The sequence below is a fragment of the Triturus cristatus genome, chromosome 4_1 (assembly GCF_964204655.1).
Source record: "Triturus cristatus chromosome 4_1, aTriCri1.1, whole genome shotgun sequence".
Taxonomy (NCBI): Eukaryota; Metazoa; Chordata; class Amphibia; order Caudata; family Salamandridae; genus Triturus; species Triturus cristatus.
Genome location: NC_140585.1, coordinates 1,134,449,571 through 1,134,476,186, shown reverse-complemented (window position 1 = coordinate 1,134,476,186; position 26,616 = coordinate 1,134,449,571).

Genomic DNA, 26,616 nt, shown 5'->3' with positions numbered 1-26,616 from the left:
GTAGCAGCGGAGGATTGTGAGCGTTATTAGGGTTGTGCGTTGCAATTGCTATGTTTAGATTGCTGTATTTTGCAATGGCTGTGTGGTGTTCTACGGAGATGATTTCAGTTGTTCATTGAATGTTGCGATTAATGCAGAGAAGTTGAAGTGGTTATCGGGTCCATCGTGGCCTAAGATCCCAGGATACATACCTACATGGTAGGAGTTTCAGTGTAGAAGTTGTAGTTGTCTGCTTTGTTGTGATGCTGATCGTGAGACGTTGTTGACGGCATTATTGAGATAGGAACTTCATCTTTGTGTGATTGTGAGATGTGGTTGGTATAGTTGATCTCACTGTGGGTTGAGACAGGGAGGAACTGTATCAATCCAACTGAGATCCGACTTGTAGAGGTTTCATTTGAAGTGAACATCAGGATAGGCCGGAAGGTGTTGCCCCAAGCTGTTTCATGTGAGTGTGAAAATTTGCAATTCTCTTTAGGGGAGCAGACAGAGTTAGTTGATGAAATGACTTGCATTTTTTGTGTGTAAATTCTTATAAAGAACAGGCTCATAAAAATTGTGAAGGAGGGTAAACTGCTCCAAGGTATGAGATTGGTGACACAGTGTACTGCGCTGGTATAGTTTGGGTGATGTAGAACCACGCTGGTACTGGTTGAATACGTCATAGAGAGACGCACTAGAATTGGTTGTGATCGCTGAACAGAGAATTGCGGGTGAAAATTATTTCCTGGTTTCAACGAAAAGTCAGTTGTGAATACTGCATACTGTTGATTGAAAATGACATTCTTTAAAGCATTACAAAGCCTAGTGAAGGGAGATGTGAATCTGCTTTTTAGGAAGGGGAAAGAGGCACCACCTGAAGGTTAGCCAGGTCATATTTTAAACATGGGTCTTCACACGTGTTTGGCTCGCACAGTGGCGTAAAATCACTAAGAAAGATGAGGCATTGACATTTTCTCGTTATGTGACATTTCATTTGAACATCATTGAACATTTAAGGAGGATTCTGTATGAAATGAAACTGTCTCCTAGACCTACACAAAGTGAAGTACTTAATGTCTGGGAACATACAGACTATCTTAGGCCAAGAGAGAGATTTCGAGGGAGGGTCATGAAATCCATTCACACTTGTGCAGATACTAGATGGGATATAGAGCAGAAATCCTGGAGAGCTGGCATGATTGAGGGAGCTAAATTGTATCATGAATTAACAAGAGAGGAAGAAGGGAAAGGGAAATGCAAGGATAAGAAAAAGAAGAAAGAGACAGATGACACAGAAAATATAGGTGAGGACAGAGACAGTGACTTAAATGAGGAATTATAAACTGAATTATTGTTAAACTGTCCACCCCCATACAATGTAACTAAGACTGGTGGAGTGAGTAACTTACCTATGGGTGAGACGAAATTCAGGTTACAAATGCCTCCATCTGGAATGGAGGAGGAAGACGAGGATGTACACATGCTTCCCTTGAGAGAAGTGCCTGGTGAAGTGTTTGTCCATTTACCACGGAGCAGGACTGATCTCGCATCATTCACAAATGATTTTCCGAAATTGAAGAAAACCCAGTGGAATGGTACAGACAGGTTGATCGGTTAGTAAACATATCAAAAGTTTTATGGAAGGATTTGGATACCTTATTTGACATTATGATTCCAGGTGGCTCAGCTGGGCCCTCTTCAACACCTACATGATCCCCTGGCCACCACCGTCAGATCACATGAACTCAACATCATCTCCTACGTCAACGACACACAGCTCATCCCTCCACCACTAAAACTAACTCACACAGATACATGATGAATGTCACAGGCTGGATGAAGGACAACTGTCTCAAACTCAACTCAGAAAAAATGGAAGTCCTCATCTTTGGGAACAACACCTCACCATGGACTGACGTATGGTGGCCTGTGAAGTTTGACACCCCTCCTGCCCCAAAAGACCACGCCTGCAATCTATGCATCATCCTGGATAGGAAGCTATCCATGGAGAAGCAAGTCAATGCAGTCTCATCTGCCTGCTTCCTCACCCTTCAGATGCTCCGCAAGATCTTCAGGTGGCTCCCCACAGACACCATAATGACCGTCACACAGGCCCTCAACACCAGTAGACTGGACTATGGAAGCACGCTCTAAGTAGGAATCACTGCCGCCTCCTGTAGATAATCCACACAATTCAGAACTCAGCAGCAAGACTAATATTCAACCGACCCAGAAGGACCCACATCACACCACATCTCAAGAAACTACACTGGCTCCCGATTTAGAAGACATGCCAGTTCAAGATGCTGACCCATGCCTGCAAGGCCCTGCACAATGAAGGACAAGCATACATCAACAAATGCCTGACCCTCCACCAACTGACAAAACACTTTCAATCAGCTTTCCTCTCCCTTGCAGACACCCCACGGGTCCGTTGAACCAACAGCAGAGGAAGCAACTAGTAGCCAAGGCTTGGAACAACCTCCCCCCGCACCTCAGGACCACACCATTGCTCCAGCAATTCAGAAGAGAACTAAAGACCTGGATGTTTGAATGATCAAATCTCCACTCAGCAGCAAACCGCTCCAGAGCCTTGAGAAACTCATGGGTGATTTGCTGCAATCTATATATATTTGATTGATTGATTAAAGGCAAAGTTGCTTTGGATTGGCCCGAAGAAGAGCAAACAAGACATCCTTTATCACATGCTCTGTCCCTACTGGTAATGAAAAAGTGTAATCAGGTGATTACATTTCCGAAATAAAAAATCTCTCCCAGAGAGTTTGATTGGGTCAAGATTGACAGAACAGACCAAGAGTCCAAAGAGTCAATACATCCTTATTATGAGGGACTATTGCAGGCATTTAAACAGTTCAGTGGGACAGAGGCTATTGTGGCAAAGGGTATGGGACATTTTGTTTACAGGTTTGTGTATGGATTGAAACCAGAGTTAAGTTCCATGATTCAGAAGCATTTGATTTGCTGTCAGAGTAAGCCTTTTAATGAGATACTGAGATATGTCAAATATTGCAGTGATGAATGGGAACTGAAACACAAGAAATTTAAGGAAAAGTTAAAGGTATCGCAAATGAAAGCTGCACAGTGAGGTCAGAATCAACAGTTTGTTGGGAATAATGGTCCTATGCAGGGAGTACATCAACAGGGAGGCCCTATGGTGCAAGGTGGTAATGGGTTTCAACCGCAAGGCGGCGGACGAGGTGTTCCGATTGATCGGAGTACAGATGTTGATGTGCCGACTTTGAAGAAGACTAATCCCTGCCACGTCTGAAGTAGGCTTGGGCATTGGCAACCCAATGTCAATTTAATACTGGTAACATGGCTAATGGGAATCAACTTTGGGATGGTGGATTTGTGCAGTCACAAGAAAATAATATGGTTCAGACACAGCAAATACAGAGAGTTCATAATACCAATGTACCCCAAGCTCAGGTGATTCAAGTTCCACAAGCCCCTATGCCACAACAAAATGCAAATGTCCAGAGATACTATGCAAATCAAATGTCCAATGTACACGCCAATCCATTAGTGAATCACGGTACTTCTCAACAGTACTATTTGATACAAACAGATGATAACCACAGCTCAGAACTTTTGTAGTGATGGCGCCTGAGAGGGAAGGAGGATTGCATACTTGACGCAACCTTAGAGGTAGATCAGAGAGGTCCATTTGTGGATGGTGAGGTAAATGGGAACCCTGTCTCTTTCCTCATTGACACTGGTGCTACCTGTTCTACTGTCAGAACAGCTGAGGTTTCCAACCTACCTTGCTCGGAACAAAGAATCCAAGTTGGAGGAGTGCAAATAAGCAAATGTCTAATCCGGTTTCAGAAGAGGTACCTGTCAAAATAGGGTCCTGTGAGGAGAATCATCGGTTTGTGGTGTGAGATTCAAGACCTGTCATTCTGCTTGGGTGAGATCTCTTGTGCAAGCTACATTTTTTATTTACTGTACCCTATACAGAATTGAACTTCAGGCTCATAATGAAGATGTTGCCTTTAAATGTGTCAGATAGAGATCAGAAATCGTACTGTACCCCATGTTGACAGAAGACGCCCTAAGAGCTGAGAGATACAATGTCACCTGAAGTCTAGGACTTTTCAGGGAAAGACATTGGTCTCATCCAAGGGGTGAATCAGTCGACATTACAGTGAAGCCTAATGCTGAGTACCCAAGAATCCCACAATACAATCTGACCCCTGAACCTGCTGCTGGGATTGACTCAATGATTGAGCAAGGCATTCTGAAAGAGATTACAGGGCATCCAGGTAACTCGCCCATCATGGATTTACAAAAACCCAGTGGAAAGTGTTGCATTGTCCAAGACCTGGGAAAGGTTAACTCCATTGTTGTCCCTTGTTGTCCTGTTGCACCGAATCCAGCTGTGATGTTGTTTCTGATTCCATAAGAGGTCTAGTGGTTTTCTGTCACTGATTTGTATCAAGCCTTCTTCTCTATACCATTGTATGAAGCTAGCCAGTTCTTTTTAACTTTCCAATTCGGCAGCCGTGTTTTGGCATTGTGCCGAGTCCCACAGTAATATAATGAGAGCCCTTCAATTTTTAATCAGATACTCAAAAAGAATTTGGAGTCTATGGTGATACCACATCACTCAGTCCTAGTCCAGTACACTGACAACCTATTGGTGGTGTCAAATACACAGCAAGCTTGCACAAGAGACACAATTGCCTTATTGAACCACTTAACTGAGAATGGATATAAAGTATCCCGACCAAGGTACAGTACTGTAAATAGGAAGTCTTGTATCTAGGACATCACATTGAGAAAGGAGCGGGGAAGGTTTCACAAGAGAGAATCTCACCAACTCTGACAATTAATCCGCCAACAGCCCAGAAGGACATTAGAATGTTCCTGGGAATGGTGGGCTACTGTTGACAGTAGATTCCCATCTTTTTCCTAATAGCCAAGCCTTTAAAGGGGCTGGGCACACAAGGACATCTCTGATCCAGTACCATGGAATGACAGCTGCATGCGTGCATTCTGAGAGCTGTGAGAATGTCTCTGCCATGCCCCTGGGAATGCCTGATTATAATACATGTTTTGCTTTGTTTTGCAGTGAGAAGGAGGGCTGCGCTCTCTCAGTACTAACCCAGATGCACGGGAATGCTCAGAGACCCAAGGCATATTTTTTTGTCACACTTGATCCTGTCGCTTCTGCTTTGCCCGACTGTCTCAAAGCTGTTGCCTCCACAGGTGTCAGTGTCGAGCAGTGTGAGAGCATCATCAAGGGTCATCCTCTGGCGGTTTTAGTCTCTCAGTCTGAAGAAATCCTTTTAACTCATACCTGAACCCATAACCTAATTAATAATCATCTCACCATGTCTGAAAAAGTCATACTTGGTGTGGACAATGTCACGTTGAGGAGATGTACTGTACTAAATCCTGCTACCCTATTGCCCATACCTTGGAATGAAAATGATGAAGGTGAAGATGAACATCACTGTCTTGATATTACTGAACTATGCACCAAACCAAGATCTGACATATACGATGTGCCACTACCTAAATCAGATTATGTGATGTTTGTTGATGGCTCCTGCTTACGGGATCATGATGAAGACCTGAGAGACTTCTATAAAGGTTGTCCTGTCTCAGGTGTGGTCGACGCTTCCTGGCTTCAAGGAGTATTTTCAGCACAAGAGGCCAAATTGATTGCTCTTACTAGAATATGCTGCGTTTCAGACCAGCTGAGAGTGACACTTTTCACTGATAGTCAGTATGACTTTGGTGTCATTCACAACTTTGGACAGGTACGGTCCCAACATGGATTTATGATCTCTTCGGGGTCACCAATTCACAATGGCGAGAGTGTTTACATCCTCTTGCAAGCTTTCCAGTTACTTGCCCAGATTGCAGTTGTGAAGTGTGCCGCACACCAAAATGGCAATGACTATGTGACAGTGGGAAATAGGAAGGTTGATGAAACAGTGATGTATTGCACTCTAAATACTTGCACCTTTTATGGGGAGTATCACACTGAGAATTTCGGATGCCACAAATTGCAATCTGTTGTTGACCGCAGTTGATAATTGGGAGGAAGTTAAGAGATTACAGGAAGAAGTGTCAGAAGCAAAACAGCAAGGCTGGATTAGAGCAGGTTGTGTCAAAAGAAATGAGGATGGCATTTGGGTATCAGGAGATGATAGACCTGTGTTACCGGATAGCTTGCTACCTCCAATGGCGAAATATTATCATGGACCTGCACAAGTAGGGAAAGACCCCATGGTGCGCCTGTTTAGGCAAACGTGGTTTAACCCAAGAGTTAGACTAATGGCTAAAGGACTGTGTCACAGATGTGTTGTGTGCCAACAGCAGAATGTAGGCAGAAGGACAGCAGTAACACTAAGTTACATAGGAAAATCAGGAGGTCCCTTCAACAGGATGCAACTGGACTTTATCAAGATGCCTGTGTGCAATGGGTTGAGATATGTTCTAGTGATTGTGTGCATTTTCTCATGTTGGGTTGAAGGCGAAGCTTACCCGACCAGGAGAAATTATAGTATACCAGTGGCTAAGTTGCTGTTGAGGGTGTTAATACCACATTTCAGTTTCCCAACTTCTCTGGAGTCATACCGAGGAACTTATTTTAACAATGAGGTCCTGAAGATGTTGTGTACAGCATTGCAAATCGAACAGAGACTTAACTACATTTATCAACCGGAGGCACCTGGAATTGTGGAGCAAGTCAATGGCAATTTGAAAATCAGATTGGCTAAAGTGTGTGCTTCGACATCCATGGAATGGCCTGAAGTCAAGCTTTTTGTGTTGATGAGTCTACGCAGTACTCCAGATAGAAGGACCAGATTGTCACCCCATGAGATCATCATGGAAAGGGCCATGAGACTGCCAGTTGTGCCTGTTAATGCACTTGTGAACATTACAGGTAACATGATACTTGATTACTGAAAATAACTGGCTGATAGGTTGCATTCTGCGTCTCACCAGGTCAGAGAGGCTACAGCCCCACCTCAACAAGAGCAGTGCCATGACCTCAGTTCTGGCGACTGGGTGGTGAAGAAGCATGAGCGCAAGTCGTGCTTGGAGCCTAGGTGGGCTGGCCCCTACCAAGTGATTCTGGTCACCATGGCAGCTGTGAAGTGCAGAGGTCTCCCTTGCTGGGTACATGCTGCTCATAATTGCTGAGTCCCTTGTCCCCTTGATGATATAACAGCACCTGTTCCTGATGAACAGGTGGTTACAATGAGAGAGAGGGCGCAGGTTAGTCAAGCTGTCTGGGATCAGCAAGAAGCTGGGACAGCACTTGTTCGGCCTGAGAGGTGTCTGAGAGAGTCAACAGTTGAAGTTGGTATAGAAGGGTCTCATCCTGTAGTGTTGACTGTGCCAGACTCAGACCCTGGTTAAGGGTCTAGTGCAGCAGTAACGTGAGTTGTACCTGGTGACTGTTGGCCAAGAAGACAGGAGAGAGCGAGAGAGAAAGAGAGCAAGAGAGAGAGAGAGAGAGAGAGAGAGAGAGAGATGTGCTGCTTGTCTGAAGTGCATGCGCCACACACTATCCCAAAAGATACTGAAGGATCTGGCCAAAGGGACAGTGGTGAAGAAGGGCCAACAGTAAGGAGATCAAAGAGATCTCGAGTACCTTGTTGGAGGTATTCTTCATCTGAATGTACATACTTAGCTGTCAATGGCTGGGATAGAGAGTTTTTCACCCTTTACTATAATAATTTGCATCCAATTGAGCCTCCTTGAACTGAACTTTGTGGCTGAACTGAGTTTTGAAATTGTATTGCCACTAAATAGACTGAGTCAATTTATTCTGGAAGTGATCATTAGTGAGTTTGAACTGAGCATTTATTAGAGAGAGAGCTTAATAGATTTGCCCAAACAACAAAGAGGAGTACCAAGGCCTTGTGTCTGCTAAAGCATTGTAAGTCTGACTCTTACAAAAAACACGGAGTAGGGCTAAGGAAGTCTCACGAACATCATTGTACATATCTTACTGCAAAAGACATTTGAACTTTGCTTTGCTCATTGTGCAAGTAGAAACTAACTGAAAGGACTGTGCTGCAATTTTCTAGTTAAAAGGTCTTACCTCACAAGAACTCATGGAGCATAACCCAAACATTAGTAGATGTAGATGCTTATGTGTAGGAGTATGTGTCTTTGTGATATTAGTATTAATTGCTTTGCTTATAATTCTGGGTTTACCCCACTGTTCACAGGTAGAGGAGGTTAGGTCCACACATGCCCCTCAAACACTACTCTTAATGACAAATGTTTACCTGCAATAGATTGGAAAGATTTACATGTAGATGCTTCTAGATGAGTTTATTCATTGAAATATTATTCAAAACTGTTTTATGAATATGTTGACACAATGGATGCTAGAGATTGCTATATTTGCATGCAATTACCTACATCAGTTGCTGAGAGGATTACATATCATCATCTCCACTTGACTTGTGGAGTTACCTTTAGCTTACTGCTGACATGATTATACGGAAAGGTTCACTTCCAATACTATTACTCACATATTGACTTGTTTTTTTCAGAAGTTCTTGTGTTGAAGCACTTAAAAACTCTGAGTTAGTGGGACATTTCTTTAGACCTACCATGAAATTAGATACACCTTATTCACTTAGACATAATTTAACTTGTTCCTTAACAGGTGTAGAAAAGAAACTCATAGATTCAGTAGAAGACAGACAAAGAGAAATATTAGGTAAAGCAATGAATCATTCAAAAGTACCAAAATGGGCTAAAGACAAAAGTGAGGATAGATTAGTGGGAAATATGGCAGCATTAGCTTTAGATTGGCAACATTGAGGGAGATTATGTATAATCATTAGAAAATCCACAACTGATACAAATGTTGTAGGTGATAGTGAATGTGATCATACATTTGAAGTTCGAGGGAATTGGGGATTATACTTAGATGGAGCAGATCCTGTTTTTCCTGCAGATTATTACATTTATGGGAAAATGCATTGTACAGGTTACCCAAGAAATAGCATGGAACATGTTACATGGGGATAGTTTTTCCAAAGATTTATTATATGGGAGAACTTGATGATTCAACAAGGGAACAAAATGTGAGAGCAAAAAGAGGTGCTAGTACAAGTTTAATTATAGGAGACATTGTTTGTGCTCTGAAACCATCTGTAGGAGTGATACTCAAATCACACAAGATTAGAAAGCTTTCTTTCAGGTTATCCACTAGTAAAGGTAGAGGATTCTTAGTTATAGTTACAGAAATGGTTATGATCAGATCCATGGTACTGCAGAATCCACTTGCATTAGATGTCCTTCTCACAAAAGAGGTCGGAGTCTGCCGGATATTAAAGGTTCAACAATGCTGCATTTACATTCCGGACGAGAGGCAGGACTTGCATAAATATATACAGAACATTACAGATTTAAACAAAGATTTGAAATGGTTGACAGAAACAGGTGCTTGGGAAGCAATAGGGAATGGGTTTTCTGCTATAGGCAGATGGTTTGTAAACCTCTGTAGTGGAATTGTTGAAAGCGTTTTTGAGACCCTTGGTCATAATTTCTCTTTGTGGATGATTTTTGCTTGTTATCTATAAGGGCTACAAATGTGTATAAGTGAAGAAAGAGGGAAGAGAAAGAGAGCAGAGATAGAACTAGAAGGTAGACAGAGCAAATACTATGATGACATGACATTTCTTTAGGATTCCAGAAGAAAGATGATGAAGACCACCAGATTGTTATTTGTCCATATGATCAGACATTGATGTGATGGCTTGATTTGCCATCAGAGGAGGGGATTGGTGCAACGCAACTCTGCCCATCCTTTACACGTCACAGATACGTCACCACTTCATAACATACATGACATGAATGTGCATTTAGCACATGATTCTTACATGGTCTAACAATATTGAAATTAAGAGTTGTATTTGACATTATTTTACGGTGCATTTACTGTGGGACAAGTAAATGTTCTTGAACTATGTGTTTAACCATATTACATGAGGTATTAATAAATAATCCTTATTTAGTAGACATGTACTCACTATAAAGGTGAAATTTGACTTCCATAATGTGTGCCTTAATTCATTGACTAATGCAAAAAAACAGTTGATGGACAGAATGCAGAACAATGTCATACATTCACCCCAGTACAAAGATCTGGGCCTAAATCCAATATTTTTTTGCTCACCATGCCGTTCCAGGTTGAACCCAGCCATAGGCAAATCAGTCTTGACCCTGTGCCTCATGGGAACAGTCCAGCCCGAACTGCCAAGCTAGGTCCTCCCTGGACTGGAAACAAGCATCCTAGGACCGGTTTCGGGGTTCCACCCCTCTTCAGCCAGGATAGCTTGATTCCAGCGGCATGGAGAGCAAGGGACCCACGACTGGGCATACCCTTCCCACTTGGGGTGACAAATGCAAAAAAACAGTTGATGGACAGAATGCAGAGCAATGTCATACATTCACCCCAGTACAGAGATCTGGGCCTAAATCCATCGTTTTTTTGCTCACCATGCCGTTACAGTTTGAACCCAGCCAAATGCAAATCAGTCTTGACCCAATGCCTCATGGGAACAGTCCAGCCCGAACTGCCAAGCCAGGTCCTCCCTGAACTGGAAACAAGCATCCTCGGACTGGTTTCGGGGTTTCACCCCACTTCAGCCAGGATAGCTTGATTCCAGCGGCATGGAGAGCAAGGGACCCACGTCTGGGCATACCCTTCCCACTTGGGGTGACAAATGCAAAAAAACAGTTGATGGACAGAATGCAGAACAATGTCATACATTCACCCCAGTACAGATATCTGGGCCTAAATCCATCGTTTTTTTGCTCACCATGCTGTTCCAGTTTGAACCCAGCCATATGCAAATCAGTCTTGACCCTGTGCCTCATGGGAACATTCCAGCCCGAACTGCCAAGCCAGGTCCTCCCTGGACTGTAAACAAGCATCCTAGGACCGGTTTCGGGGTTTCACCCCTCTTCAGCCAGGATAGCTTGATTCCAGTGGCATGGAGAGCAAGGGACCCACGTCTGGGCATACCCTTCCCACTTGGGGTGACAAATGCAAAAAAACAGTTGATGACAGAATGCAGAACAATGTCATACATTCACCCCAGTACAGAGATCTGGGCCTAAATCCATCGTTTTTTTTTTTTGCTCACCATGCCGTTCCAGTTTGATTTGTTTTGTTCTGCATTCCGTCCATCAATTGTGTGTCTTTTGCTTTCTCGCCATAAGTGCACCAGGTATGCCCAGACGTGGGTCCTGGGCTCACTGTGCCACTGGAATCAAGCTATCCTGGCTGAAGAGGGGTGAAACCCCGAAACCAGTCCTATGATGCTTGTTTCCGGTCCAGGGAGGACCTGGCTTGGCAGTTCGGGCTGGACTGTTCCCATGAGGCACAGGGTCAAGACTGATTTGCATATGGCCAGGTCTAAACTGGGGTGGCATGGTGAGCAAAAGAATGATGGATTTAATTAACCCAGCTCTCTTGACTGGGGGTGAAGGTTTTGATTTGTTCTGCATTCCGTCCATCAATTGTGTGTCTTTTAATTCATTGACTAACATTTACTGTTTAGACAATTAAATAGAAACCATCCTTTATATGTAGAATGTGATTGCACTAGAAACTATAGAGTTTATGTAACAAATGCATTAAAGTTTCTTATATTTCCTATAAATGTAGTTCTAGCTATACTTACTCATGATTATTTAAAGGATTTACTATATGCTTTATGTAACGTGATTCTAATGCACAGATCCTCTATCTTCATTTGTGTTTAAATGTGCACACACATATTAAATGTGCACTCTTGCTAAAACTTTGAGTTGACATGTTAGGTCTATAATTCTTCATGCTGCAAAGATGCTGGCTTCCGTTTTCTGCTAACACAACATTTCTTGCAGGCAGTCACATGCATTGGTAGTTGTAGAATAGATACATTACTGTGCTAGAGATAGAGAAAGAGCCTGAGAAGAAGACCTTGACGAAAGAACATGAGGTCTAGAGAGTTCACTGAAAGGCTTATTCAGCACTGTTTCATCCTGACTTGTGCGTGAGAAGACGATGTTGTTCCCATGTTTGGTGCGGGATAGTTGGAAATTGTTGCAGTCTACAACATGAGAAATGGAGAAAGACAAAATACTCCTGATGATGTCTGCAAATAGATGTTGCCCAAGAAGACTCTTGTGTGTTATAACAAAGGGGCATATGTATCAACATCACCATTTGCGATTCTCAAATAGCGATTTTTAAGGAATCGCTATTTGAGAATTGCAAAACGGGATGTATTTAAAAAATTGCAAACTTTTTGCGATTTCTTAAAATTCCTTAATTGCGATTAGCAAATTGCGAAATCGCAATTAAGGAATACCTGCCCATTCATTCCTATGGGCCAGGAGACCCATAGGAATGTATGGGAAGTAATTCTCAAATTGCGAATCGCAATTTGCTAATCGCAATTTGAGAATAATTTCAAAGGTGCAAGGGTGTCAAGATGACACCCTGATACACCCCTGAAATTAGCATGTTTGGTCATATGGCGCACATACATGCCCTAAGGGCATGTATGTGCGTCACGTGGCACTTTGTAAAATTACAAAACGTGCATTTTTAAAAGAAATCGCAAATTAACACCAACTAGTAGTTGGTGGTAATTTGCGATTTCTTAAGGATTAATCGCAATCCTTTGGTGAGTGTTACATTTCATTTAAGAAATCGCAATTTGCGATTTCTTAAATGCTTACGCAAACTTAAGAAATCGCTATATTAGCGATTCCTTAAATTTGTGTTGGGAATTTGCCTGATACATCCCGTTTTGCGAATTTTTAATCACAAACGCTGTATTTTGCGAATCGCAGCGTTTGCGACTAAAAATTTGCTTGATACATATGCCCCTTAGTGTTCACATCGTTGGAGATTCAGATCATTCCAGATACCTTGCCTATCCTTTCAGGTTCCCTTACAGCACTTTCCTTTGGATTTTGAGAGGTTTAGACCTCTATGCTGCCTTGATTCTTTGCTGAGTTCGGCTTAGGCTAACACTTACTTGCATGACCCAAGAAGACTCTTGAGCAAGCTTCTGAAAATGCTGACACATTTCTTATTTGATTTGACCTATCTAGTTCTTATTTCTGATATTGAAATTCCTGATTTTGAGATCCTTTTGATTTCTAGAACCATTCTTTTAGCTGGGACTCTACTTTAGGTGATTAGATTTACCAATGTATAGACAACAAAAGAAGTGACTCTTCAATGAATATCAGATACTCCTATTGATCTTTTGTATTGCTGTCACTTAATTGTTTGCTTGCCTAATATTGGTCCACCTCAATTTCTTCCATAGGCTGGGCCTGCCTGTTGTTGTTCTGTACATTTTTAGCATGTGTTAAGAGTTGTGTACCATAATTTGATTTTGAATTTGTAATAAACCTTCTAAACCCTAGCTACCGATTCCTTGTCCTCATTGTGTAGCCAAATGGATTCCATTTGATATTGATTGATGAAACACTCACTCGCCTCACCTCTCAATGCGGATAAGAAAGGTTCATCAGAAGACCAATGGTAAGCGAGTGAGCCTAGAAACGCTGTGTCAATTCATTCTTCTTCGAGGTTGTAGATTCCTGTGCAGATGAGATTATCTATGAGGAAGCCAAAAGCCATGAAGAGCACCTTTTGAGATTCTGTATGCTTTGTCAAGATCTATATACATCAAGAGTGGTTTTGTTTTTCTGCCGGGTCTGCACCTTCCTTGTAGGATCAATGGATAGAAATTAGCACTCACTGGCAGAGAAATTGTACTACCGCAAACGTCACAAGGGGATGAAAATGCCAGTCCTTCACTAACCTTTGTTTGGCAGCAATTTAAAGGGTTATACACATGGATTAGGGAATTGGCACGGGCAGCCAGATACAGCTGAGCCTCATTGATATTTATCAGGTGCTGTGCTAAGGGGACTAAAAGAGTTCTCAAGGCCTCCATCCAGTGCGAATTCACCACCAGACTAGTAGTTGGAGGCCTTGAGTAAAGGATAGCAGCTGATCCAGTCTTTTCTTGGCCTACTTGCTTGCCATTGGTCCTCTGATGAACCTTTTTAATCCAACTGAGAGGTGATGGGAGTTGGCATTTACATTCAATCAATCACATTTCAATTAATAGTGCAACACATTTGGCTACACGAGGACAAGGAATTGGTAGCAAAGTTTAAGAAGGTTTATTACAAATTAATAATCAAATTCAAATGCACAACTCTTAAGACAGTGCTGTAAAGGTACAGAATAACAACGGCCAGGCCCAATCTCCAAAAAGAAATTGAGGCGGACTAATATTAAACAAACAAGCAGTTCGGTAACAGCAATACAAAAGAGCAGCATCAATATTTGGTGCTCAGAAAATAGTCTAAGAGTCTCTCACCTATACATTAGTAATCTAATTCTCCCAAATTCAGTCCACTTTATGGGGCAGTTTGGTAACCTAAATGTCTTGAAAACATGGAATTTCCATGAAAGAAATTAGGACAATACAAAGCAAATTACCTGGAAAAGTGTTAGCATTTCAGAAGCTCGGTCAAGAGTCTTCAGTGAATCAGGAATAAATGTTAGTCTAAGCCACACGTAGAAAAGAATCAAGGGCAAGCATCAAGGTCTAAACTTCTCAATGTCCGTTCCGGTAGCAGAGAATCAGGGAAGGTGTCTGCAAGGACTCCTCAAGAGAGATCTGCATTGGGTATGCAGAAGGATTCCGTATAGCAGTTTGAAGTCAGGAAAGGTTTAGCAGAGTTTCTGAAGTCAGATGGGATCTGAAGGGATCTCTGTAGGGGTACTGAAGTCAGTTGGGGTGAACACTATGTTATACCTCACAAAGTCTTTGGGTAACACCCCTTGTATGCCACATCATCAAGGGTTCATTGTTCTCATCTGTTCTCACGCTGCAGGCTGCAACCTCAGTAGGTTATGCCACACTGGACAAGGGAACAACATCTCTTTCCTACACTGGTAGCAGGGATGACACATTGCTGAATAGGCATCTTAGTTAGCGCTCTAGTCCTCCATATACTTTCGTCAAGGTCTTCTTCTCAGGCTCTCTCCTTTATCTCTAGTATAGTAATGTATCTACTCTAAACTAACAATGCATGGGAATGCCAGCAAGAAATGTCACGTTGGCAGAAAATAGAAAACAGACTTTTATTAAATGCAGCCTGGTGGAATGCAGGCCTAATGGTTAAAGTATTAATTCAACAGTGCACATTTATCATGTGCATACCATTTAACACAAATTAATATACGTTTCTAGTACATCGTATTAGATTTGTATTACATGTGGCATACAGTAAATCTTCAAATTAATCAAATGTAACTATGGCTAAGAACCAAAGGGAATGATGGACGGGGTGTTGAACATTGCAAGCTCTCACCCCCAGTCAACTGATCTGGGTTTAATCCATCACCGTTCTTTAGCCCACTCTGCCACCCCAGTTCAGACATGGCCATATGCAAATCAGTCTGACCCTGTGCCTCATGGGAACAGTCCAGCCCGAACTGCCAAGCCATGTCTTCCCTGGACCGGAAACAAGCTTCCTAGGACCGGTTTCTGGCATCTCAGCCGTCTTCAGCCAGGCTTGCTTGAATCCAGTGGCAAAGTGAGCAAGGGACTCACGTCTGAGCATACCCTGCCAACTTATGGCAAACAAAGCAAAACCAAAGGGAATGATGGACGGAGTGTTGAACATTGCAAGCACTCACCCCCAGTCAAATGATCTGGGTTTAATCCATCACCGTTCTTTAGCCCACTCTGCCACCCCAGTTCAGACATGGCCATATGCAAATCAGTCTGACCCTGTGCCTCATGGGAACAGTCCAGCCCGAACTGCCAAGCCATGTCTTCCCTGGACCGGAAACAAGCTTCCTAGGACCGGTTTCTGGCATCTCAGCCGTCTTCAGCCAGGCTTGCTTGAATCCAGTGGCAAAGTGAGCAAGGGACTCACGTCTGAGCATACCCTGCCAACTTATGGCAAACAAAGCAAAACCAAAGGGAATGATGGACGGAGTGTTGAACATTGCAAGCACTCACCCCCAGTCAACTGATCTGGGTTTAATCCATCACCGTTCTTTAGCCCACTCTGCCACCCCAGTTCAGACATGGCCATATGCAAATCAGTCTGACCCTGTGCCTCATGGGAACAGTCCAGCCCGAACTGCCAAGCCATGTCTTCCCTGGACCGGAAACAAGCTTCCTAGGACCGGTTTCTGGCATCTCAGCCGTCTTCAGCCAGGCTTGCTTGAATCCAGTGGCAAAGTGAGCAAGGGACTCACGTCTGAGCATACCCTGCCAACTTATGGCAAACACAGCAAAACCAAAGGGAATGATGGACGGAGTGTTGAACATTGCAAGCACTCACCCCCAGTCAACTGATCTGGGTTTAATCCATCACCGTTCTTTAGCCCACTCTGCCACCCCAGTTCAGACATGGCCATATGCAAATCAGTCTGACCCTGTGCCTCATGGGAACAGTCCAACCCGAACTGCCAAGCCATGTCTTCCCTGGACCGGAAACAAGCTTCCTAGGACCGGTTTCTGGCATCTCAGCCGTCTTCAGCCAGGCTTGCTTGAATCCAGTGGCAAAGTGAGCAAGGGACTCACGTCTGAGCATACCCTGCCAACTTATGGCAAACAAAGCAAAACCAAAGGGAATGATGGACGGAGTGTTGAACATTGCAAGCACTCACCCCCAGTCAACTGATCTGGGTTTAATCCATCACCGTTCTTTAGCCCACTCTGCCACCCCAGTTCAGACATGGCCATATGCAAATCAGTCTGACCCTGTGCCTCATGGGAACAGTCCATCCCGAACTGCCACTGGATTCAAGCAAGCCTGGCTGAAGACGGCTGAAATGCCAGAAACCGGTCCTAGGAAGCTTGTTTCCGGTCCAGGGAAGACATGGCTTGGCAGTTTGGGCTGGACTGTTCCCATGAGGCACAGGGTCAGACTGATTTGCATATGGCCATGTCTGAACTGGGGTGGCAGAGTGGGCTAAAGAATGGTGATGGATTAAACCCAGATCAGTTGACTGGGGGTGAGTGCTTGCAATGTTCAACACTCCGTCCATCATTTCCTTTGGTTTTTGCTTTGTTCGCCATAAGTTGGCAGGGTATGCTCAGACGTGAGTCCCTTGCTCACTTTGCCACTGGATTCAAGCAAGCCTGGCTGAAGACGGCTGAAATGCCAGAAACCGGTCCTAGGAAGCTTGTTTCCGGTCCAGGTGAGGAAATATGAATTTTTATGGTCAATTGTGTCCCCTATCTTAGACCCCAACGGCTCCATGTACATGCTACAAGTACATGTATGTTCCCTCCACTTCAAGCTATGAAGACGCAAATACAATTGTGTCCAACGTTAATATGTACTCTTTCATATCTGCCATGAATGGGTCGAATATTCCATTCCTAAGTATGATTGGCCACCGACTTTATATGGTTCACTTTTCACGTTTTACAGTTCAGGCGAGTAGGCCCTGAATCCTGCCATCAAGCATTTTCCTGCTTCTGCCTCTGAAATGCTCCAGCCTGGACCTGCATCCGTATCCATGAACTTTGTCCTACTCCCTGCGCGGCTAACGCGGCCTGTTGCCTGCCAAAAACTGTATTCAGCCTTCAAGTTATCTGCTCCGCTCCTCACCCAATGCATTCCTGTCTAGTAGTTTAGGTAAACATCCTTCCACCCACCGAGCAAAGGGCCCGGCCTCGCGGTCTTTATGCAAGTAATTCATAGCCCCTGTTACTATGGAAGATTCCTGCCCCCTCGCATCTCATGTAGACACATAGACGCTTGTACACGCACTAACAGTCAGTATAGAATAGGATCTGTCCGAGAAGACCTTTCCTTCCAGATAATATAGTTCCTTAAACACAAGATATTAGATATGATTTAGGACTAGGTTGTCCTGACACCCCAGACTTCTGTCTCCACATGTAGGGCTAAATGTCAAGTTCCCTTCACCCTCTAGTTGCACATCAATCACACGTCATGCGGCTGCGCGCGCATCTCTGCCAAATATTTCTGCTGACACTGCAGGATTCTCTTATGGATCCACCCACTTGTGACATCATTTTAAATGACGTTTCTAGTATACGCCTATTATTACGCCTATTTTCATTACGTATGTGTATTCTTATCTGTATTATCAGCTGTTACGCCTCCTGCATCTGTCTTAATGTAATGCTTTTCATATATATATAATTACTTGTCAAAAATTCATTACTGATCCCTTCCTGAACCTTCGTGGTGATGGAATATGATTGCCTGGTTCGAACCATAATTCCTTTGTAAGGAATAAAGTCCTTTTCAGAACCTCTAATACCACGGATTCTGCCTCTTATTTTGACTGAGTTATTCTTACTAGACTTTACCGCATAAAAAATAGTACAGGTAATTTAAATATTTACCACATAAATTGGCGCCCGAATAGGGACACTTTCTCATCTCACGCGCCGGAGGTACGTTGCAGGCCCGGTCTCCTGCCACAGCTGAACGGACAAAAACGCGTACCCGCAGGATTTCCTGTATCTCCCTCCGGCCAAGCGGGGGTGACTGAGGCTGCGATCAACACCCAGACGAGGCGGTGAGAAGTGCGAAGTATCCCGACCAGAGCCTAGCTGAGAGAGCAAGATCCGAGGTATACAGAGGCCCACCAGGTTCCGAAGTTCCGAGTCGAGTCGAGTCCAGTCGAGTCCAGTCCGGTCCAGTTCAGTTCAGTTCCGAGGCCTTCCGTTCCGTGCTACCCGGTGAGTACCGTTGCTGGGGAGGCATTTAGACGTGCACATTAATTTGTGCCGGTCATGACGGGTTTGGGTACACAGATCCGGTCTGCACTGTTTTAGCAGTGTATCTGTACTGTTTAGCAGTATATCTAGTATGCTCATGTATATAATTCAGTATTATCTAGTATTAGTATTATGTCGGTGACTAGTTTTCTTCTAATTATCATTGTTCGTTGAATGTTAAATGTTAAATGTTAAATGTTTTACTGTGTTTAAAAATTGTGGTATGAATGAGTGTTCATTATTGTGTTTATCGTATTAATTGTGTTCAAGTCCAGTTTGAGTAAGAATCAAGTAGCAAGGTTTAAAGATGCCGTTCTTTTCAAAATTAAGACAGATCAAAACTAGAAAAGGAGTACTCGAAGAAGCTGTTCCCATTCCACCTAGGGACACTCCAGGGTACTTTATGTATCATAAACATGGCCTAGATGCCGTATTATATCTTGACTTATGGGTGGACTACACCAAGGATCTAGCAGAAAGTCAGAGGTGGCCCGCAGCTGGGACATGGGATGCAGATTGCATCATGAGAGTAGAAGAATAATTATGGAAAAAGAAAGCCAGACAGTCACAGAAAGATGCCATTGAACTATGGCGCAAAGAGTCGCATAGGCGCACAGAGAAAGCGCTCAGACAGGAAGAGAAAAGTAGGGAGAACTCAAATAAAGCTCGAGAAAACGTATTAGTTGAGGAAGGTATCCGAGTAAAAACAGAACAAGTAGACAGACAACGGAACACTCTTATGAATGGTATGTATCCTCTTTTGGCCGAAGGTTTACCTAAGGCCACCCCGGAAATACCGAAAGATTTGCCACCCCCATTACTTCCGATTAAAGCACATCCCAAGACCGCAAAAGATATTTTCCTTTCCTCCTATTTAGACGATGTAGCTCCCTAATATGTTAATGATCCACCACAACAACAACAACAACAGCCACAGCCTATTGCTGCAACACAAAACACGACACAACAGATGTACCAGTATGCACAAAATGACTACCCAGAGTATCAGCGCTACACATGAAATAGCCTAGAGAGGGAAGTTGGCCTACCCCTTATTGAGGTTCCCGTAGATCAAGAGGGTCCTTACGTACAGAGTCAAGTATTAGGAAAAGACAGAAAGTTTCTACTCGATACAGGGGCAAGCAGAACCACTATCAGTCACAGCGAAGTCCCAGGGGCACCCCTCTCAGGCTCACAAAATATTTCCCTTGGTTTTTCAGGAAAGCCTACTATTAACGAAGTATCGCAACCACTTGCATTCACAGTTGGTCCATTAACACGAACTACAGATCTATTGCTTACAAAATCATGTCCAGAAAACTTGTTAGGTATAAAAACATTGAAAGCTCTAGGAGCTATAATATGTTGTTCTCCGGAAGGAGTACGATTATTTTTGCGTGACTTTAAGGGTCACTACGTGTCTAGAGACATGGATCACCGGTTACAGAATCTACCTGCACATTTATGGGCACAAGGCCCCACTGATGTAGGTTGTATGCACATTACACCATATCGAGTCACACTCAAAACAGGAGTGGTACTACCACGAATGCGCCAATACAAGTTACCGCCAGATGCTGTAGTGGCTTTACTGCAAATCATTGACGAGCTCATTGCACAAGGAGTGGTTGTAGAAACCGACTCCAATATATGTAATTCTCCGATTATTCCGATTCTTAAACGAACTGATCCAAAAGCACCCCCAGTATATCGATTAGTTATTGATCTGCGAGAATTAAACAAATGCATTGTACCACAATACCCCGTGGTCCCGGATATTTCTTCATTACTGACAGCTATTGATTCAGAAGCAACGTTCTTTACTGTAATTGACCTCAAGAACGCCTTCTTTAGCGTCCCAATCGATCCGGAAAGCCAATATTTGTTCGGATTCAGTTTAAATGGACGAAGGTTTAAATTCACACGCGCACCTCAAGGATTCACAGAAAGCCCCAGCATCTATAGCCAAGCACTGAAAAGAGAACTTGACAGTATCCACATGCCAGCTAACACTGCCCTGCTTCAATATGTCGATGATCTGCTGATCACCGCCCGAAGCGAACCTGAATGTGAAAAAGCTTCACTGACGGTTTTACATTTCTTAGCCGACAAGGGGCACAAAGTGTCCCCTTCGAAGTTGCAATTCTGTGTCCAGCAAGTTGTGTACCTTGGGCACTTGCTGTCCAAGGGGGGAAGACAGCTTACACCCGACCGCATCCAGTTAATTGTTAACATGCCGCCACCCAAGACACAAAAGGAGGTGCGGGCATTCATAGGCCTCACTTCGTACTGTAGGCAGTGGATCCCTCAATATGCATTTCTAGCAAAACCACTCATTCAGTTGACAACACAGGAGGCAGCGACATCAACTGTCCTCCCTTGGACTCAGGAACATACGCAAGCTTTTGAAAGCTTAAAGAAAGCTTTATGTCAAGCACCTGTTTTAGCAACACCATGTTACAGCAAACGTTTTACACTTTTCGTTACAGAACGTGAAGGTACTGCTTTGTCAGTACTCACGCAGGAACAAGCAGGATCACACAAGCCATGTGCCTATTTTTCCAGTACATTAGATCCCGTAGCTCAGGCTCTTCCTGCGTGCCTGAAATCAGTCGCAGCAACAGCTTTAGCAATCAGACAAAGCGATGCCATAGTGTTAGGACATCAATTGACAGTACAAGTACCACACGCAGTAGAGGTTCTCTTGAACCGGACCCAAACACAACACTTGACTATAGCAAGACTGACGGGTTATGAATTGACATTGTTCCAGCCACACATAGAAATCAGACGTTGTAGTACATTAAACCCTGCCACACTTTTGCCATTAAGTGGAACAGACCCACTGGCACATGATTGTATTGAAGTTATTACTATTACGACGAAACCCAGACAAGACTTGACAGATATTCCACTATCAGATCCAGACCTGACATTATATGTAGATGGTTCATGCATGAGAACAAATACAGGAGAATTAGTGGCCGCTTATGCAGTCACAACAGACACTGAAGTTATTGAAACAAATTGTATCGATACCTTATCAGCTCAAGCAGCAGAGCTCATCGCTCTGACACAAGCCTGTATTCAAGCCAAAAATAAGAAAGTCAACATATACACAGATTCACGTTATGCATTCGGAGTCGTCCATGACTTCGGCGTGCTTTGGCGAGAGAGAGGTTACTTAACTTCTCACGGTGCCCACATCCAGCACGGTCCCCTTATTCAAGCTCTGTTAGATGCAATACATCTGCCTACTGCAATATCGATTATGAAATGCAAGGCCCATACGAAAGTGACTGACATTATTTCTCAGGGTAACGACCTAGCTGACAGAACAGCTAAACAAACTGCTCAGAATCAGACTCATACAACTGACACGACAAAAACAATAGTTCCGACACCAACACACTGCATGACAGTTAAGGATCCCGCCCTTGATGTAATTGATATACAGACACATGCCACACCAGAAGAAATAAAGAGATGGACTGAATTAGGAGGGATCCAAACGGATCAAGGATGGATGACGAAGGGAAAATCTATATGGTTTCTCCCCGACTCAATGGTTCAAGTCATCATTAACACAATACATAGTCCAGCGCACCTAGGAGAGAAAGCTATGCTAGACAGTATTCAACACATTTGGTTCAATAAACACTTGCGAGCAGCAGCTAAACAGAAAGTACGCACCTGCATGATTTGTTGTCAGTTCAATCCAGGAAAAGGCGTACCTGTAGAACAGGGTGGATTCCAACCCCCCGATCACCCTTTTGAAGTCCTCCAGATGGATTATATCCAGATGGAACGATGTCGAGGATTCAAATATGTCCTTGTAGTTGTATGCGCTCTTTCCCGGTGGACAGAGGCGTATCCCGTCTCAGATTACACTGCCCCGACTACTGCCAAACAGTTAGTTCGAGAATTCTTCCCACAATATGGTTTGCCCCGTGTCGTGTACTCAGATAATGGCCAGCCATTCTCATCCGAGCTAATGAAACATGTTTCACTTCTGTTAGGCTACCAATGGAAATTCCACTGTGTCCGACATCCCGAGGCAGCAGGTCTCGTGGAGCGACATAATCAAACTCTGAAAATTAGACTGTCCAAAGTATGTAGAGAAAAAGGTGTCGACTGGATAGTAGCTTTACCAGTTGCGCTCTTTTACATGAGAATGGTAGCACACTCTCGAACAGGGCTATCCCCGTATGAGGTGATCTTCGGTAGACCACCAAATATGTGGGGGACGCCTATACCTCGTAAAATAACTGATGTTGATTGTAATATGTTGACAGATTACCTGGCTTCCTTGATGTCTGCACTACAATCTTGTCGTTCACAGGTAGCTGCAGCTTTTCCCGATAACACTGAGGTGAAGCCCCATGACGTGGTTCCGGGAGACCTTGTACTTGTAAGGAACTTCGACAGAAGGAACCCGCTGGAGCCTCGCTGGCAGTCGCCTAAGCTCGTCTTATTGACCACAAGGACAGCTGTGAAGATTGAGGGACGTAAAGGGTGGTTGCACTCGAGCCATATCAAAAAATTTCATGGACTACCAACTGAATCGAACTTTCAGCCCTGCATTCCCTCACAGACTGACTCAAAACTCCCCCTGGTTGATGGGCCAGAAAAAGAAAACTATAAACTGAAACTAAGGTCTAGCAAGTCAGACAATTTGATTGTTTAAGTCCTCTCCAAGGTGAATCGGTTGAATTTGTCTCTGACATGTATCCTCTAGACCGAAATAGAGAGAGAAATAGACAGAAACAGCTCAAGAAACATGCGTACTGTAAATCACTTCGTAGTCACTGCATAGTGACATTATTAATTATGTTTTTTCTAAGTCTTCTGATTATTACTGTCAGTATATTTTTACACATGTATTACCCTATTTCCAAGCGTGCTTTCAATGCTACTGCCGAACATTCTTTTAGCGAATTACCTCCGCATGAGTTATCCTATAGATTTGCGCTGCGCAACAATACATTCATTAGTATGTTACATCATTCTCATCAGACCAGCAATGCTACAAATTGTTGGATATGTGGCCGACTCCCTCCCTATCAGAAATACAGGGGAGTTCTGCCCCTCTTTCCGTATCCATTCACACACAATGGCTCCTGCGGAGCATGGTTTAGTTTGATTAATTCCCTAGATTCAAATTCAGTAGTTTATCAAGACAACTGGGTATGGGGAAACCTGAACCTAGTTTTACTTAAAGTCTGCTACCCTAACATGGAGGGACTTCCCAAAAGAACAGGGACTGATCTAGAAAATGAAGTATATGGATTAGGTAACTTTACACTTAACCTCATGATCCTGAATGTTGAATCCGAAGCTACACAAATCTTGCCCGCCATGTCAGTATTTCCAGTTAGAGGCGAATTATGTGTAAGAAAGAATGGTTCAATACACATGGGCCATAGTAAATGTACCACTGTAATAGAATTCAGTGATAAAGGCAAGTCTACATTTAGAGCTTCCCGTCACTCTTACTTCATCTGTGGTCACACCGCATACATGCGCCTACCCCTAGATTGGGATGGTACCTGTTACATTGCATTCCTTCTGCCACCTGTTTTCCTAGCCCCGCCTGATTATCATAGGAATACCCATTTAGTACCCAATAGACAGCAGAGAGATCTCCCGATTGTCGACTACACTGAAACAGCATGGGAGCAATATACAGATTTCAATAAAGGTTTCTTTCCCTATATAGGTACAGTCACTAATAGTAAGCTGATACGTAGATTAACTAGAACCCTTGAAGCAGTAGTGAATGAAACTACTTCCGCCTTAGGCAACTTAACAGAGGAGCAGTCTGCGATGCGGATTGTTGTTCTTCAAAATCGTCTTGTCCTTGACGTCATTCTGGCCGATAGGGGCGGAGCTTGTAGGGTCATCGGATCAAGTTGCTGTGTTTTCATACCAGAAAACGCGCCGTCAGTATATAAAGCCATAACTCGACTTCATAAAATCGTAAGCCAGATACACCAGAATCCAGGCACCTGGACTTGGTCCGGTTGGTTCTGGAGCATATTGTCAGCCTGGGGATGGAGGATCCTATCCTTCCTAGGTATTGGTTTTCTCATACTATTCAGTTGCTGCTTGTGTCTACAATGTGGGCCAGCGATTTGTGGTCTGTGTGCCACATCGTGTATCCCGCCTTCAAATTTTCATTCAAGATCCCGGAAGAAGAAAGAAGAACAAATGATGCTATATGAACAGATTGATGGATTGATGAAGATGGATATTTCATGAGGGTCCGTAGGGGACAAGGAGGGAATGAGGAAATATGAATTTTTATGGTCAATTGTGTCCCCTATCTTAGACCCCAACGGCTCCATGTACATGCTACAAGTACATGTATGTTCCCTCCACTTCAAGCTATGAAGACGCAAATACAATTGTGTCCAACGTTAATATGTACTCTTTCATATCTGCCATGAATGGGTCGAATATTCCATTCCTAAGTATGATTGGCCACCGACTTTATATGGTTCACTTTTCACGTTTTACAGTTCAGGCGAGTAGGCCCTGAATCCTGCCATCAAGCCTTTTCCTGCTTCTGCCTCTGAAATGCTCCAGCCTGGACCTGCATCCGTATCCATGAACTTTGTCCTACTCCCTGCGCGGCTAACGCGGCCTGTTGCCTGCCAAAAACTGTATTCAGCCTTCAAGTTATCTGCTCCGCTCCTCACCCAATGCATTCCTGTCTAGTAGTTTAGGTAAACATCCTTCCACCCACCGAGCAAAGGGCCCGGCCTCGCGGTCTTTATGCAAGTAATTCATAGCCCCTGTTACTATGGAAGATTCCTGCCCCCTCGCATCTCATGTAGACACATAGACGCTTGTACACGCACTAACAGTCAGTATAGAATAGGATCTGTCCGAGAAGACCTTTCCTTCCAGATAATATAGTTCCTTAAACACAAGATATTAGATATGATTTAGGACTAGGTTGTCCTGACACCCCAGACTTCTGTCTCCACATGTAGGGCTAAATGTCAAGTTCCCTTCACCCTCTAGTTGCACGTCAATCACACGTCATGCGACTGCGCGCGCATCTCTGCCAAATATTTCTGCTGACACTGCAGGATTCTCTTATGGATCCACCCACTTGTGACATCATTTTAAATGACGTTTCTAGTATACGCCTATTATTACGCCTATTTTCATTACGTATGTGTATTCTTATCTGTATTATCAGCTGTTACGCCTCCTGCATCTGTCTTAATGTAATGCTTTTCATATATATATAATTACTTGTCAATAATGCATTGCTGATCCCTTCCTGAACCTTCGTGGTGATGGAATATGATTGCCTGGTTCGAACTATAATTCCTTTGTAAGGAATAAAGTCCTTTTCAGAACCTCTAATACCACGGATTCTGCCTCTTATTTTGACTGAGTTATTCTTACTAGACTTTACCGCATAAAAAATAGTACAGGTAATTTAAATATTTACCACACAGGGAAGACATGGCTTGGCAGTTTGGGCTGGACTGTTCCCATGAGGCACAGGGTCAGACTGATTTGCATATGGCCATGTCTGAACTGGGGTGGCAGAGTGGGCTAAAGAATGGTGATGGATTAAACCCAGATCAGTTGACTGGGGGTGAGTGCTTGCAAGGTTCAACACTCCGTCCATCATTTCCTTTGGTTTTTGCTTTGTTCGCCATAAGTTGGCACGGTATGCTCAGACGTGAGTCCCTTGCTCACTTTGCCACTGGATTCAAGCAAGCCTGGCTGAAGACGGCTGAAATGCCAGAAACCGGTCCTAGGAAGCTTGTTTCCGGTCCAGGGAAGACATGGCTTG